The sequence below is a fragment of the Epinephelus moara genome, chromosome 19 (genome assembly GCF_006386435.1).
Source record: "Epinephelus moara isolate mb chromosome 19, YSFRI_EMoa_1.0, whole genome shotgun sequence".
Classification (NCBI taxonomy): domain Eukaryota; kingdom Metazoa; phylum Chordata; class Actinopteri; order Perciformes; family Serranidae; genus Epinephelus; species Epinephelus moara.
The window spans coordinates 36,647,906-36,662,971 of record NC_065524.1 but is presented as its reverse complement, the minus strand read 5'-3'; the positions used below and the strand labels follow the sequence as shown (position 1 = coordinate 36,662,971).

The window sequence follows — 15,066 nt, the reverse complement described above, 5'->3', positions numbered from 1 at the left end:
ACTAGGAATGAACTAGCAGCCAGTACAGTACAGTCCTCTCTGGTCTAGCTAACATTTAGCCGTGTTACTTACTGATCCATTAGAAAGAAAGCTAGCTGGACATGGGTTTTGAAGCCTCTTTGGTCATGGAGCTCCCTCCATCTCGTGAACGCCTGACTGAGGTTTACTCTTGTTTTTCCTCTTCTTTTATCACTCTCCTTTTTGCTCTTCTTTGCCTCCTCACACAGAGGAGCTCGTTTTCTTTTGCTAGGACGTTTTTCACCTGTCTCCAAACTTTGTCCGTCTGCCATTGTGCTCGTGCACCTCATCTCATCATCTCATGCCCAACTCCTATTAAGGACCAGCTCCAGTCCCTGATTGGCTGACCAACCAGTTTCGCAATACATGACGCGTTTCCTGCTGTAAAGCAGATTTTTTCCACTAAATTTCGGCACCGGTGGCAGAAGCTTATTGCAAAGATTGCAAAGCCACTAAGTAACCTATGTAAGATAGTCTGATTTTACTGTGGCCACTACCCTGTGCAACCCACATTACTTTCATAATGATATATATAGGAAAATATTCTATCTGTTGCCTCTTTAAAACACACATTAAACATGGCTTAATAGAGACAATTGCAAACACAAGTAAACAAATCAGCTTCACTATAACTCGCAGCATTCACAGACAAACACTTGTCTTTATCTGGACACATTTTCCCCACAAATACAACATGCTAAAGTTATTAGCACAAGCCTATGGCATTTTACATTGTATAAATTAGCTCTAAGGCTAGCAGACTTTTCCTCTACTCATATGAAGCCAGGGACAACAGCAACATTTAACAAAGGTAACGTTACAAAATTTGTCTCCATTACAACTTAAAAGTTTCACAGACAAAACTGCCTTATATGCAACATGATTCCAAACAAATACAACATGCTAACGTTATTAGCACAAGCCTATGGCATTTTACTTTGTATAAATTAGCTTAGCGAGATTTCCTCAACTCATATGAAGCCAGGATAAATCACACACAAGACTTAAAATGCTATTTTTATGGAGGCTTTATTGTCTTCACAATTTATTGTTTCTTATCTGTGAAATAAAAGTTAATTAAAGCTTTGTTTCCACTGAGGGAAATGGTTTCAGCTTACAGAAACAGACAGGTGGTCTGCATCAAAGCAACATGTAGTTACTTTTCTGGGGAGGTGCAGGTTCCGGCGTAGGCTCTACATCGACGCAGAAGTATAAATCCTGTTTTACTCTTAACATGAGCGAGGTAATCAATATTGTTGAGACCTTAATAATCCATAAATCTACCATACATTTATTAAACACATAAAAAAGGTCTCCAGAAGCGTCAGAGTTAGTCCACTGACTAAAAGATATATTAAACACCAACTGCCTTTAGCCGCTGCTTAGCTCTTTATGCACTCAATGATTTTCCCACATTATCTTACTGTGCTACAAGCTGGTCTCAGGCAGGTGTGACTACCCGAAAACCACAATACGCTCTTTACACACAATCTGTGAAATTATTTCTTACTGGAATTATCACTTTGTGTGCCACACTGTAGGGACAATGCTAGAAGGACCAGCTCATCAGCCAGAGGTGATTGCCTGGCTATAATTTATGGAAATTACAATCTGCGTTTTCAGTCAGAGCAAACTATAACTGGAGCTCAGTTCCCAACCCTTGTCAGAGAATGCCCAAGTTTGGTATTTTTAAAACAACACTTACAACATGGCTCAAGACAAACCAATCATGTGATCATGGGTCGAAACTTTTGTATGGAACCAACTGTTTCCATATTTACTATATAACGTGTTATTTTACATGTTTAACTGTTTGTAAATTTGCAAACTGTTTTGCTTACTACTTGTTTCTTGTTTGTGTTGTACTGTCTGAATTGTAGCCTACTGTACTGTCTTTTAATATGTTCCTGCCCTGGGGACCACAGATGCAAAATAGCTATATAGCTAATCTGTATACAACGAACTAATAAAATAAAATGAAATAAATAAGTAACATTTTACACAGATTCAAGGCCCCAAACACATCTCTTGATGACTCTGAGTTTCGCTGAGCTGGTAAAAACATTGGTTTTATTGGCCACAACAGAGATACTATGTCGTAATTCCAAGCAGGTCACTTTAGCACAAAGCTGGATCTTATCATGAATCACACGCTTGTTAGTCCCCACGTTAAAATAAAGCTTTATATTGCACTGGTCTAAACCACAATTAAAGGCGAGTTAGAAGGTACTTAAGTTTTGTTATCACTTCCCCCCATTATAAATTCACCACACAGTCAAAAACCTGAGTGCTGATGTGGCTATTTACCATTAGAGTCCATTAGTGGCCCTATTAATAGCGTTCTATGGCTTTGATGTGAAAGACACACACACACACACACACACACACACACAAACACACACACACATCAGAGGAAAGCTGAGCTTTACAGAGCTGCTGTTTGAACGTAATGATATTCTTCCCTCCAACAGTGAATTATGACCCTGATACTGTGGTAAAGGAAAGAAGAGCTGATCTGCATAGTGGCTCTTTAACCTCACTGAAATATTCATACATACATGTGCAGAGACACATGTATATGTCTATATGATTTACAGCATATATTCATATTAGATATTGGATCAGGTCATTGTTTTTCATCTTATTCTTTGCAAATATTATAATAATAAAAACAACAACAACAACAACAACAACAACAACAACAACAAAAGACTAAAATTACCGCTTGAGATATGATGTTGAGTAATGGGCATCACTTCATCCTTTTATCCCGTTAGACATTTGTGTGAAATTTGTCATAATTAGTGTATGATTTATTGAGTTATGGCCAAAAACATGTTTTGTGAGGCTGCACTGACCTTGACAGTCTACCACCATATTCTGATCAGTTCATTGTTGATACCAAGTGAACGTTTGTGCCAAATAAGACAAAATTCCCTAAAACGTTCTTGAGATATCGTGTTCACGAGAATGGGATGGACGCAAGATCACAGTGACCTTGACCTTTGCCAACGGAATTCTGTTCAGTTCATTGTTGATTCCAAGAGAATGTTTGTGCCAAATGTAAAGAAATTCCCTCACATGTTCCTGAGATATCTAGTCCATGATAAAGAGACATAGTTATAGTTATAGTTAATTCCAAGTGAATATTTATGTCAAGTTTTAAGAAATTCCCTCTAAGACTTTGTGAGATATCAAGTTCATGCTGATGAGACGGACGCAAGGCCACAATGACCTTGACCTTGGATCACTAAATTCTAATCAGTTCATCGCTGATTCCAAGTAAATGTTCGTGCCAGATCTAAAGAAATTCACTCACAAAAACACTGAAGATAGCATGTTCACAAAAATGAGACAGACAAGGTCATGGTGACCTTGAAATTTGACCATCAGATTCTGATAAGTCCTTGTTGAGTCCAAGTGAAGGTTTGTGCCAAATTAGAAAAAAATCCTGAAAGTGTTCTTGAAATATTAGGTTTATGATAATGACAGATGCAAGGTCACAGTGACCTTTACCTTTAACTGCCAAATACTAATAAGTTCATCTTTGATTCCATGTAAATGTTTGTGCCAAATTTAAAGAGGTTTTCATGAGTTGGTCAGAAAATACTGCGTTCACAAGAATAAAAAAGACAAGGCCACAGTGACCTTGAAATTTGATCTATGAAAAAATCTAATCACTTCATGGTTGAGTCCAAGTGGATGTTGGTGCCAAATTTGAAGAATGGAAGGATGGATGGACGGATCATCCTAGAAAAATAATGCCTCTGGCCACAGCTAACACTAGCATGGAGGTATAAATACAGCCATGTGCCATTCCACATGTTTTCAAAATAAGCTGATGCAACTGATATTAAATAAAAAACTTAAAAATTCAAGGTGTAATTTATCCGTCTCCTATCAAAATAAAATGTCTTTTCATCCTGAGTTTATCAATGCCATCTTTCATTAACGCAGTAACCCGTCAGCCTTTTCTTTGTGCTCCTCTCTCGGTGCAGATTCTCCAGACGCCTTCAACAACTCCTGCTATTGAACTAGAAACATTTATTCAATGGTAAATTACAGCAAATGGTTGTCGGCTTTTATGTATCATTTAATGAAAACCTGCCTTTAACACTGCTCTGTCTCTGAAGATGATGATGGCACCGACAGGAGGGTATTAAGTCTTTTGAGAAAACATTCAACGTTAGTTATTTTATTTCATGAATCCAACATTTCTTCGAAAATCAACCAGGCCCTGATCATACAGAGGCAACAGATCAGAAAACACTCCCATGAGTGAGTCTTGTTTTGCTATGTGGACTTGTTGAGCAACAGTAAAGTTGTGAGCCTCTTTGGATTTCATCAGTCTGAAGAAAGCGAATGTGCTGACTCGAGTCCACATCATGGCATCATACAGCCCTAAAGTTCCCCTGCAGGGCCGAAGGAACACCTGCTGCAGCACTGGCAACATTCATCCTCCAGATGTTAAAAACAGTGAAGGATGATTGATCGCAGGTATTTCTCCAGTCACTGACCTTCCCTTGTCTCCTTATGGTCTTCTCTGAAAGCACCCATGGCAGCGTTCCCTCATTCCTGCTGACCTACTTCCAGATATTTCCTTAAGCAACTGGAAGCGGGAGATTCTCAGGATGTACTTGGCATCTCAGCAGGTCGGACTTGCCCTCAGTGTTAATTTGTGATTGCAGCTCTGACAGATTAAAATACTGCAGAGAAGTAAATTAAGGTTACCTTGGACTGGGTTTTATGCAACTCAGTGTTTTTTGACAGCCTGTCAAGGACAAGACATCTGGATACCAGTGTGCATGTGAATATATTCACTGGACTGGACTTGTGTTGGATGAACTCATGTTGGACACACATGTTGCTCAGAGTTGTTGTAGATTTATACTTCTATACGTTGGCTCTATGTCAACGTAGACCCTACGCTGTAGCCTGACGTGCACCTCCCCAGAAATGTAACTACATGTCGCGGCATCTTGTGTGTGATTTATCCTGGCTTCATATGAGCAGAGGAAATCTCTGCTAGCTGCTAGGCTAATTTATACAATGTAAAATGCCATAGGCTTGTGCTAATAACGTTAGCATGTTATATTTGTTTGGAAAACGTGTTTAGTATAAGACAGCTGTTTTGTCAGTGAACCTTGTGAGCTGTAATGGTGCCAAATTTTGTAACGTTACCTTTGTTAAATGTTGCTGTTGTTCTTGGCTTCATATGAGTAGAGGAAAAGTCCTCTAGCTGTTAGGCTAATTTATACAATGTAAAATGCTATAGTCTTGTGCTAATAACGTTAGCATGTTGTATTTGTTTGGAATCATGTTGAGTGTAAGGCGGTTGTTTTGTCTGTGAAACTTTTGGGTTGTAATGGTGCCAAATTTTGTAAAGTTACCTTTGTTAAATGTTGCTGTTGTTCTTGGCTTCATATGAGTAGAGGAAAAGTCCGCTAGCTGCTAGGCTAATTTATACAATGTAAAATGTCATAGGCTTGTGCTAATAACGTTAGCATGTTGTATTTGTGGGGAAAATGTGTCCAGATAAAGACAAGTGTTTGTCTGTGAATGCTGCGAGTTATAGTGAAGCTGATTTGTGTACTTGTGTTTGAAACTGTCTTTATTAAGCCATGTTTAATGTGTGTTTAATGTGTGTTTTGAATCAACTAAACTTTACAGTACTTCACAGAAACCCCACTGCCCACTAGCTGTTTGGAGGTGTAACTGCAGAGTGACACACACACACCACCGTACAAGTAAAAAAGCTAATAAATAATGGACCACATGCATGTTCTATGGCGTAGGCTCTGCATAGAACTGAGTATAAATCCCACTTTACTGTATGCAGCATGGTGTCACCATCCTCTCCTCTTCCTGTTCCTTGCCTTCTTGTGGAAGTGGCTTCTGCTTAAACTCACCCTGACCTCAAAAGAACCTTTGAGTTAGTTCCACTCTGCACATTTAATAAATGTGACTATTAATCTTGAACTAAGTAGATCCGGAGACTCCCTTACTTCATCTGCTGTGCTGGATTTACGACCAGACATCCCAAAAGATGGAAACACTCTCCCAATAATAGACAATTAAAAGCGGAGCATTTGTGGTTATGATGTAATGACTGAAAATCAACTGGCATTCACAACAAATCTTTCATTTACGTCACACGACCCACTCCCACTTTTATTTCCTCGTAAAAGTAATTCTGTGTAAAAATCTGCCAACATGCTGGCATTCATATCTGAGATGCAACAATCAGCACAAAACAAGTCACTTTCGTCAATATCCTGCAGCTCTCATATGTGCAACTCTGCTCATGAGTGTGCATGTGCATATTTAATTTTTGCTTATGTGATTGTGTGGCGAGTCATTTTGTGCCGAGACAGCAGAAGGCTGATGAGCATATTGTAAGTGTTGATGGGCTCTTTCTCTCTTCCGTCTCCTTACCTAAGGCCTAATTATACTCACAGCACAGTGACCGTGTGTGAAAGACCGTTAGCATCTCAAATTAAGCCTCAGGGTGTCAGACGTGTTGTGTATGTGTGCTTAGCTGATTCCTTTTATTTTGCACATTGTATGTGTCTCTATCTGGCACCTGTCTGACATCTGTTCATAGATTTACTGTCCTTTCTGTTATTCCAAATCAATTGAGTTTTCTTTGGCAAGCTGTTGATGAAGGGTTACAGTGAGTCCATTCAGCTATTTCAGACTTTAAATAGCACTTCTAAGTTTATTTGGGGACTAAGAATCAATCAAAATGACAAAACAAATTACAAACAAATCCTCTTTAAAATCACGTACACTCCAATCCAGTTACTTAACACATGCATTTTTACTTTTACTCTGTACACCATACTTTCTGTCACAGCTTTGTTTGATCAACGGCTTTGCAAGACAGCAAATTAGCTTACAGTTACCCGGCCTCATTATTGTAAGTGAAAGCTCTCCTGGGAGCTGCTGCTTCTATAACCAATCACCTATTCCCAGAATGGATGACATCAGCACACTTGACCTGAGACCATATTAGCTGAGTATCATCTTGTAACAACTGGAGGACTTTTTCCACATTTCTAAGAACCAATTGTGCCTGCACCACGAGAACCCCATTCTCAGGGACTTATATGGCTTCTTTCACCAACATAAGAGAAACTTTGAGTAACGTGTTGGATCTGTGCACACGACGTTTCGCTGTTAAAGGGTTTTCATGGGAGACGCTTTTCCTTATCAGCTGTGAGGGTCCAAGGACAGATGGTGTCATTTGTTGTAAAGCCCTCTGAGGCAAATTGTGATCTGTGATATGGGCACATACAAAAAACTGAATTGACTGGTTGAACACGTGAGCCAAAGCAGCATCGGAAACCACCATATTTCAAAAACCTTTTAGATTATAAACAACAGACAAAACAAAGAACAAACAGCTGATAACAACAAAAATATGTCTAAAAGACAAATGGACCAACACTGAAGTCCAGGCTTTACTGAGCACACACAGATCAGCCACAACATTAAAACCACGGACAGATGAAGTGGATAACTGGGAAAACCTTGGGTCCTGGCATTCATGCGCACGCCTAGTACACCTCCAAGGAGAAGGCCACTCCCTACTGATGTGACGGATTGGTGTATACGTGATGGTGGAAATACGAGGTGTTTTAGACCCGTCAAAGCAAAGGTAACATCGCTACATCAAATACTGACCAGTTCTGCCACTTCACTTTTCCCATTGTCATGCGAGTCCAAACAGAAAAAAGCCCCTGAGTGTATGTAGTTCTCTGGAGAGCTCCGCAGTGGACAGTGCCTTCCAGCCAGTCCCCAGAACCATTCGGTCCAAAAGTGCCTCTTGTCCCTATCCTAAACCCTAACAGCAAGTCTTAACCCTCACACAGCATCGCTAAGAAGTGATGACTAGAACAAAATGTCTTCGCTTTCCAAACATATCCTCACTTTTATGGTCTAAAATCTGGGGCCAGTTGCACAAAGCACCTTAAGTTTGCTCCTTAAGGTTTAGATTTTCCTCAGCTGAGGAAAATATTCAAGGGTGTTACACAGAATCTCTTAAAAGAATTCCTTAAGCTTCATTCAGACGGGATTATTTTAACGTGGAGACATGGGGTAAAGTATTTATTACCAGGGATTTTAGTCCCGTCCGAACGCGCCATGTCTGTAATCATTACGGATAACATGATCCTCTGTAAAAATGTATGTAAATATTTCGTCACGTCCTGTTTACAACCATTTTTCCGTGTTTACAGCTAGTTTTCCGTGTTTTTCCAATGATGGAGGAGCTTGAAGAAGCATTCGGTGTTGTCGGCAGTGATAGTGGACATTCTTCTAATGATGGCATAGCCCTACGTGGGAGATCAATCACAAAGGTCGAGAAGAAAGCACTTTGCAGAGCCACGAGACGTCTGGTTGTGTTAGGTAGGCCTAATATAAATCCATATTGCTAATCCTTGTGTACACACAATCCTGATCATGGGCAATATTTCATATTGGGCTAATCATTAATTATTATTACACATACAGGAAGCAACGTAGCACGCACATGCAGAAAGGGAGGTGACGCCAGGGCGCAAACCGAGTTACCACTCCCATCTCTGGTAGAATTATGGAGATTTCTTGTCCCGTGTGAAGCGGACATTTATATCACAGACATCCTGTGGTAAACTGACATTAGCCTACATCCCTATGTAAAGCTAATCCCGTCTGAACAGTACTTTAGTCAAGGGAAGATTTAAAGGCAATTACTGCACTGTAAAATATTCTACAGCAGTCAAAATGTACGGTTTTCATGGAGAACATTTGTTTGCTCGAACATACGCTTGTGATAGCCCAGGCTACCTGTTGTCACAGCTAAGTAGTAGCATAGTGAAAAAAAAAATATGGCAGGAGATAAGAAGACATGAAAACCAAATTGGTCGGAGGAAGACAAAAATCATACTTCTGGAGGAATTCAATAAAAGAAATAAACTGAAAAGTACATTTGATCTGAAAGCAATGAATTTGGGAGAAAACTGCAAAGTTTGGACGGGAACGTCACCACTGTGTTCAGCAGACGGATAAGGGGGTTTGAAACCTCGTGAATGACAAGGCACACCATTGACTTGCGTACATGAAATACCTCGCCAATGACGGACTGGAAAGATACCGTTACATAAAACCGCAGAGCAATCATTATTTGTAAAGGGACTTCAAGAGTGCAGCTTCAGAAAGTTGCCAAAGTCGCCATAGACTCAGGCATGTTAAGGTTAACATGCAGTCAGAGGTACCTTGTGGATTTCCTTACTTTAGTTGCTAAGGTCCTCTGTGCAATGGTTTAACAGACTTTAAGCAATTCCATAAGTATAAGACCAAGATAAGGAGAAAAATGTCAGGAAACCTTAAGGAGACGACTTAAGGATGTTTCATGCAACCGATTTTATTTAAAGGAAGTCTTAACTCGGATTTAAAGGAAAATCTTCACTTAACGTGCATTGTGCAACGGGCCCCTGGCCCTTAAAACAATAAAGGTACACACACTCACACACACCTTTTAAAGCTCTAAACCAAACATTCATTCAACCTTCATGAATGCAAATTGCACAGTGAATTTAAACCGACATGATATCATCTTCCCACTGCAGCGGATATTTGTGTAGGAGGCATGAGTTTGGCCCTCACAGATATCTACATTACCACTTTATCTCACTTTACATGTACAAGGCTTGCTGTAACACTGGAATTATGATCATGTTCGACGGTGTGACCTTTGCATATTCAGTACATACTCCGGAAACGGGGAGGAATCACACTGGAAAGGCTTTGAATACATTAAAGCTCCAATGTTTTTCTGGAGAATATTAAATGCAGTGGTTCCAAACCTGAAGGTGGAGACCCCTCAAAGGATGGAGAGATAATGCTGAAGAGGTGAGAGAAGAAATAAAGGATATGATAACAGAAACACCTCTAACCACTGTTTGTGTTTTTGAATTATTCAGTATATATTTTTTTGCCCTGTAAGGCCTTTAAAAGTACTTTTCTAAAGTAATATATGCTGCATTCCATTCACTGCGGAAACCGGAGCTGGGAGTTACGTCACAGCTGAGTTGATCGCGTTCCAGCACAACAAGATGGAAAACCAAGGTGTTGTTTGCAATACCAGTTTAAGCAATAGCAGTTGATGACAACACATTATGCTGCATTTTTAACACTACAGCAACATGTCCTCAGATAGATGTTGGACAGGACTGTGTGTATGACTGTTAAAGTAAGACACAACCAAGCCTGCCAAGCAAACACACTGTCACTCCGACCTCGTCACATATTGACGTTTGGTTATTGACTTTTCACTTCCAGATACAACGTGCAAGGTACCCTGGGTGTGTTGATGGTTGACGTTCTGGGACACCATGTCAAGTTCTGTCTGTTACATGCATTGTCTGTTTTGAAAATACACTTTCGTTTTCACAGAAAATGTACAGTTTGCATACAGTCTCTTTCAAAATAAATGCAGTACGTCAGTACAGCACCGCAAATTGACGTTTTTCTGCCTTCAACAACAAAAGCACGTGGTTGGGTTTAGGGAGAAAAAAGTTGGTGTTTGATGGACCCACCCACCAACCGTCCCACCCACTTTACTCGGATTTTCGTTGCCTTAACTTGCGTTTTTGTCCCGCTGCTGGCCACTGTTAAAATATAATGGCATCATGCCGACATTAAAGGACATTTTTCCATCGGTGTCTGACGCCTAAGTCACTGCCCAACCACCGGATTTCGACAACTTCGGAGTGAGACTTGGTTTGCCAAGCTGCAGACCACTGTTTGAGACCAACAAACATCAAAACCAGAAATCATTACTGCATTTCCAGCAGCTTTTTAGCCACCAAACGTGATTCCTTTTTATTATCATTAATATTACTAGTCCATACCCATTGGTAGCTTTGTCACCTTCTACCTATGCCAGTCCTCAGTGCCTATGTGCAGTTTCACATAGATTGACCACGTCAGTGAGTAGAAAAACGTGGGACAGACAGAATGACTGACTGACAGAATGACACACTGACAGTTTCCGTGATTATGTACAGCATACCATACCATGACTTAGTCATACCAAACATTAGAAAACACCAACATTGGTCCACAGGGGGAGCCACAGCGATCGGTCGCATTTTAGCCATTTTGAAGCATTTTTCTGTTGTTATAGCGCCACCCAGTTGCCAATTAGAGTTAAATTTCTCCAGTCACCTTGAGGCGTCCTGTTCTACATATCTACCAAGTTTAGTAAAAATCCATATGGCGGTTAGGCCTAGATAAGAAATGAGCTCTCTAGCGCCCCCATTTTGTTTGATGGGGTCAATAATGGAGGGGTCCCCTCAGATTATGTGTGGTCATATGCCTACAAAGTTGCGTGGTGATGGGTGAAACCCTTGAGATGTTATACACCTTTATGTGATGAGCCACGCCCTCCGCAATATTCATTGCCTTATAGAAGCTCAGTTTTAGTACGTTTTCCTACTTTTGCCAGCTCTGTGAAGCATTCCTTAACAGAGGGCTCACCTGGTCTCCTCCAGTTTGTCATTATAATTTGCTTTCCCACCATTTTACCATTTTACTGGTGTGAATAAAGTCCCTGGCTCCACGGTGAGATGTCATTTGTGGGTCGCTTATCACATGCAGCCTCGGCCAGAACTGCAGATATTTTAGGCCAAAACATGATCTTTTCCTCACCATAACCAACCATAACCACTTTAACCACACTGTTTTTTGAAACATAAAGAAATGTAAAACTTCAACATATCCGCTACACATTAATGTGTAAATGTAATGTAATGTAAGTTTTCCAGGAAAGTACAACACCAACTTTTATTCTTGTGATTGGTTTGTCCAGACAAGCCTTTTCTCTCTGGACAACATCTAAAGTGCAGTATAACAGAAAGCCCTCTCTCTCAGTCTTTCCATATTCTCTCTTTTTGTCTCTTTTCTTTCTTTTCTCTCTCGTAGTTTCTCTCTAGTCATGACCCTGTAACCGGCGTGTGTCAGGATCTTCAGAGTTGTCAGTTCCAGTTACTGCTGAGCAAGCTTAATGAGAGCAGGAAGAGGGGAGGGCATGAAAGGAGGAGATGGAGACAGAGAGATGGGATGAGCTGAAAAAAGAGAGGTGAAGCATGAGCAGGAGAACAAGTCAAAGGAAGGGGTTGTGATGGTAAAACAAGGGAGCAGTGAAGGAAGAGTGAGAGAAATACTAGAGACTAATAATGGAAATTCAGAGGACGTGTATTCCTCCACTTTGCCCTTCGCTCGGCTCCCCGCAGTGAGTAAAAGCAATGAATAGATAGACAGAGAGAGCGCTCGCTTTAACCTACATTAACCCGCTAAGATCTCACATTGACACACTTGAACACACACGTATAATATCATGTGAACACACAGAAGCAAGGACATCACACACAAACACTCAGAAATACACAAAGATGATCACATGCAGGCTCAGACACAAACACACACACACACCGAGTGTGGCAGCCCTTATTATCTACAGCAGACCAACCTCGTTAACCCTGACTGGTAAAAAGACAACAGAGCAGAGAAAATAAGAGGGAGGGGAAAAAAAGATAATAGAAGAGGAGAAGACAAATTGAAGAGTGAAAGAGAGAAGAGTCGGTGGAAATGAGGCTGCATCTTGTTGGTGTTTTCTCATCTGGTAACTGTCATTCTGACAGAGGAAAATCAAACCGCCCACTTTGCTCCTGTCGAGCCGAACCAGCAGCAGCAGCTCACCCTCTTTATTGTGACTATGGCTCATTATTTTGAATGCACACCATTTTTCTACAGCACACAGCTACTTAGGAACACATCGACCAAGTGATTGATTGACACAGGTGTCTTGCGACTTATTGCTTCATCAATCGAATATCTAACTGATTCATTAATGAGGCAACTGTGCACCTTAGAGAGATGGTGGTCAGTGTGTATGTTAATGATGTGATGCTTTCACTTCAAGTAACAACCTCAGATACAACTTCATCTATTGTGCTTCTATTCTTAGGATACAGTTCGTATAACCTTTCAATAAGTACCATAAAACTTCAGTTAAATGCCCAGTCCCTTTTTACTGGCCTGGTGTAGCTACACATTTTGACAAATAAAGGACGGTCTCAATTAGATGCCTGAGGCCTGTACTACGCAGCAGGATTTGGAGTTAGCGAGGTAACTTTAGGGTTAAAGGGATAGTGCACCCAAAAATGAAAATTCAGCCATTATCTACTCACCCATATGCCGAGGGAGGCTCAGGTGAAGTTTTAGAGTCCTCACAACACTTGCAGAGATCCAAGGGGAGAGGAGGTAGCAACACAACTCCACCTAATGGAGGCAGACGGCGCCCCAGATTCAAACGTCCAAAAACACATAATTGAAACCACAAAGTATCTCCATACTGCTCGTCCGTAGTGATCCAAGTGTCCTGAAGCCCCGACATAAAAAGTTGTTTGGAAAAACATCATTTGACCTCTGTTTTCAGGACACATGAACGTGCTCGTAGCTGGATAGAAAACCTGAGTTGACAGAACTAGTTGTTAACCAGCTTTGTGGTACCCGTTATCCAGATGGACAGTGTGAGGGTTACTCAGCCATTTAACCATAAGATGTCCTGGGTAAGTAACCAACCCGAATACACCAGCCAGATAGGATCAGTAGTCACGTTTCCATTACAGTTTTGCTCAAAATAAATGCGATATTTCTAAAGTTTCGACAAAGTACAATTGCGATTTGCAGGTGTTTCCATTAAAAGGTGTTTTGTGTATGAGCCGTAATTCTCGTAAAATCTCGTCCCGCGAGACTCCACTTTGTTTGCGGAAGTAGGATGTACATTCCGAATCTCTTGCAAGCTGGAACAATCATCTCGGTTGCCACTGCTGCTGTTGCAGTAGTCTACAACCGAAGACGAAGAGAGCGAGTGGTATTCCAAAGGCAAAGTCCTTATGTGTGGCAGCGGCTACGGATAAAGGATTTCTGGGAGAGGATTGTGAACGAGGAATTCACCAGTGTCATGTCCGGTGACGTATATCTGCGAAAAAAGTGCTTCCATTACACTTCTGCGATATACTTCTATATCGACACATCTGAAAAACCACCTCATGAGAGCGTCAAAACTTTTTCTCGATATTTGAGAATTTTTTCGAAATGTAGGTGTTTCCATCACCAGTTTTTTATTGCGATATTTAGGTTTTGCGCATTTCTAGGGTTAATGGAAACGCACTTACTGTGCTGGGTTGATGTTACGTTGCGATAGGGTGATCATTCATCTGGCTCCAGGCACTGTACCTGAAGAGTCCAGTCACGGGTGGGGCCTGTGTCAGATCGAACAAAAGGTTATTGTAACCTTAGTTCTATTAGCCGCTCGCTGTCGCTCTTACGCCACTCGCTGAATAGGGCGAAGGTGTGCCTTCCTATATACTGTGGGTCCGCATGTATTCAAGTAAGCACGTCCTGATTCACCAGCTATGCAAATTAGTGGACCAATGCAGGCTCTTGGTTTGAGATCAGGGCCCTACCTTTGCTAATAGAACTTGAGTTACAATAGTGTAACCTTTGTTTTGATACAGCACTGGTTGCAAATCGGCAGAGTATCCCTTTAAGTTTCCATTTACATGCATGAAGAGGAAGTGTCTTTATCCATTAGCATTTTATTGAAGCCAACAGCAGCAAATTTAAGATTATACTTCCACTAGGACTGAGGTTCAATCATTTTATAAAACCTCAATCCAATATCAAATCCCCTTATACAATCCAATCCCTTTAAATCCCTTATTGAATCTCTTTAGGTTCAACTCTCAACATTGTAAGTCACTAAAGTTAAAGATGACTTGAACTGGGAGATTCTGAGAGTAACGTGAGGCAACTGGCTCAATTGTTTCTCAAGAGAAGAGTCACGACTCTGTTGGTCTGAACTGCAAAAACCAACTGTCTGATGCCCACTGCTGTTGAGTTTAGTAAAGGGAGAGGCCAGACACCAGGTTTTATTCTGGTCTTTGGTCAAATTGTTTACAGAAATACAGAACTTAAAAATTAGTGACAGCTGATCTG

At 40.8% G+C, this 15,066-nt stretch overlaps 1 protein-coding gene across 2 annotated transcripts in view; it reads right to left on the bottom strand.

Moving 5' to 3' along the window:
- gfra1a (gdnf family receptor alpha 1a) overlaps positions 1-15,066 on the bottom strand; it is a 177,560-nt gene that overhangs the window by 24,885 nt on the left and 137,609 nt on the right. The window lies entirely within an intron of this gene.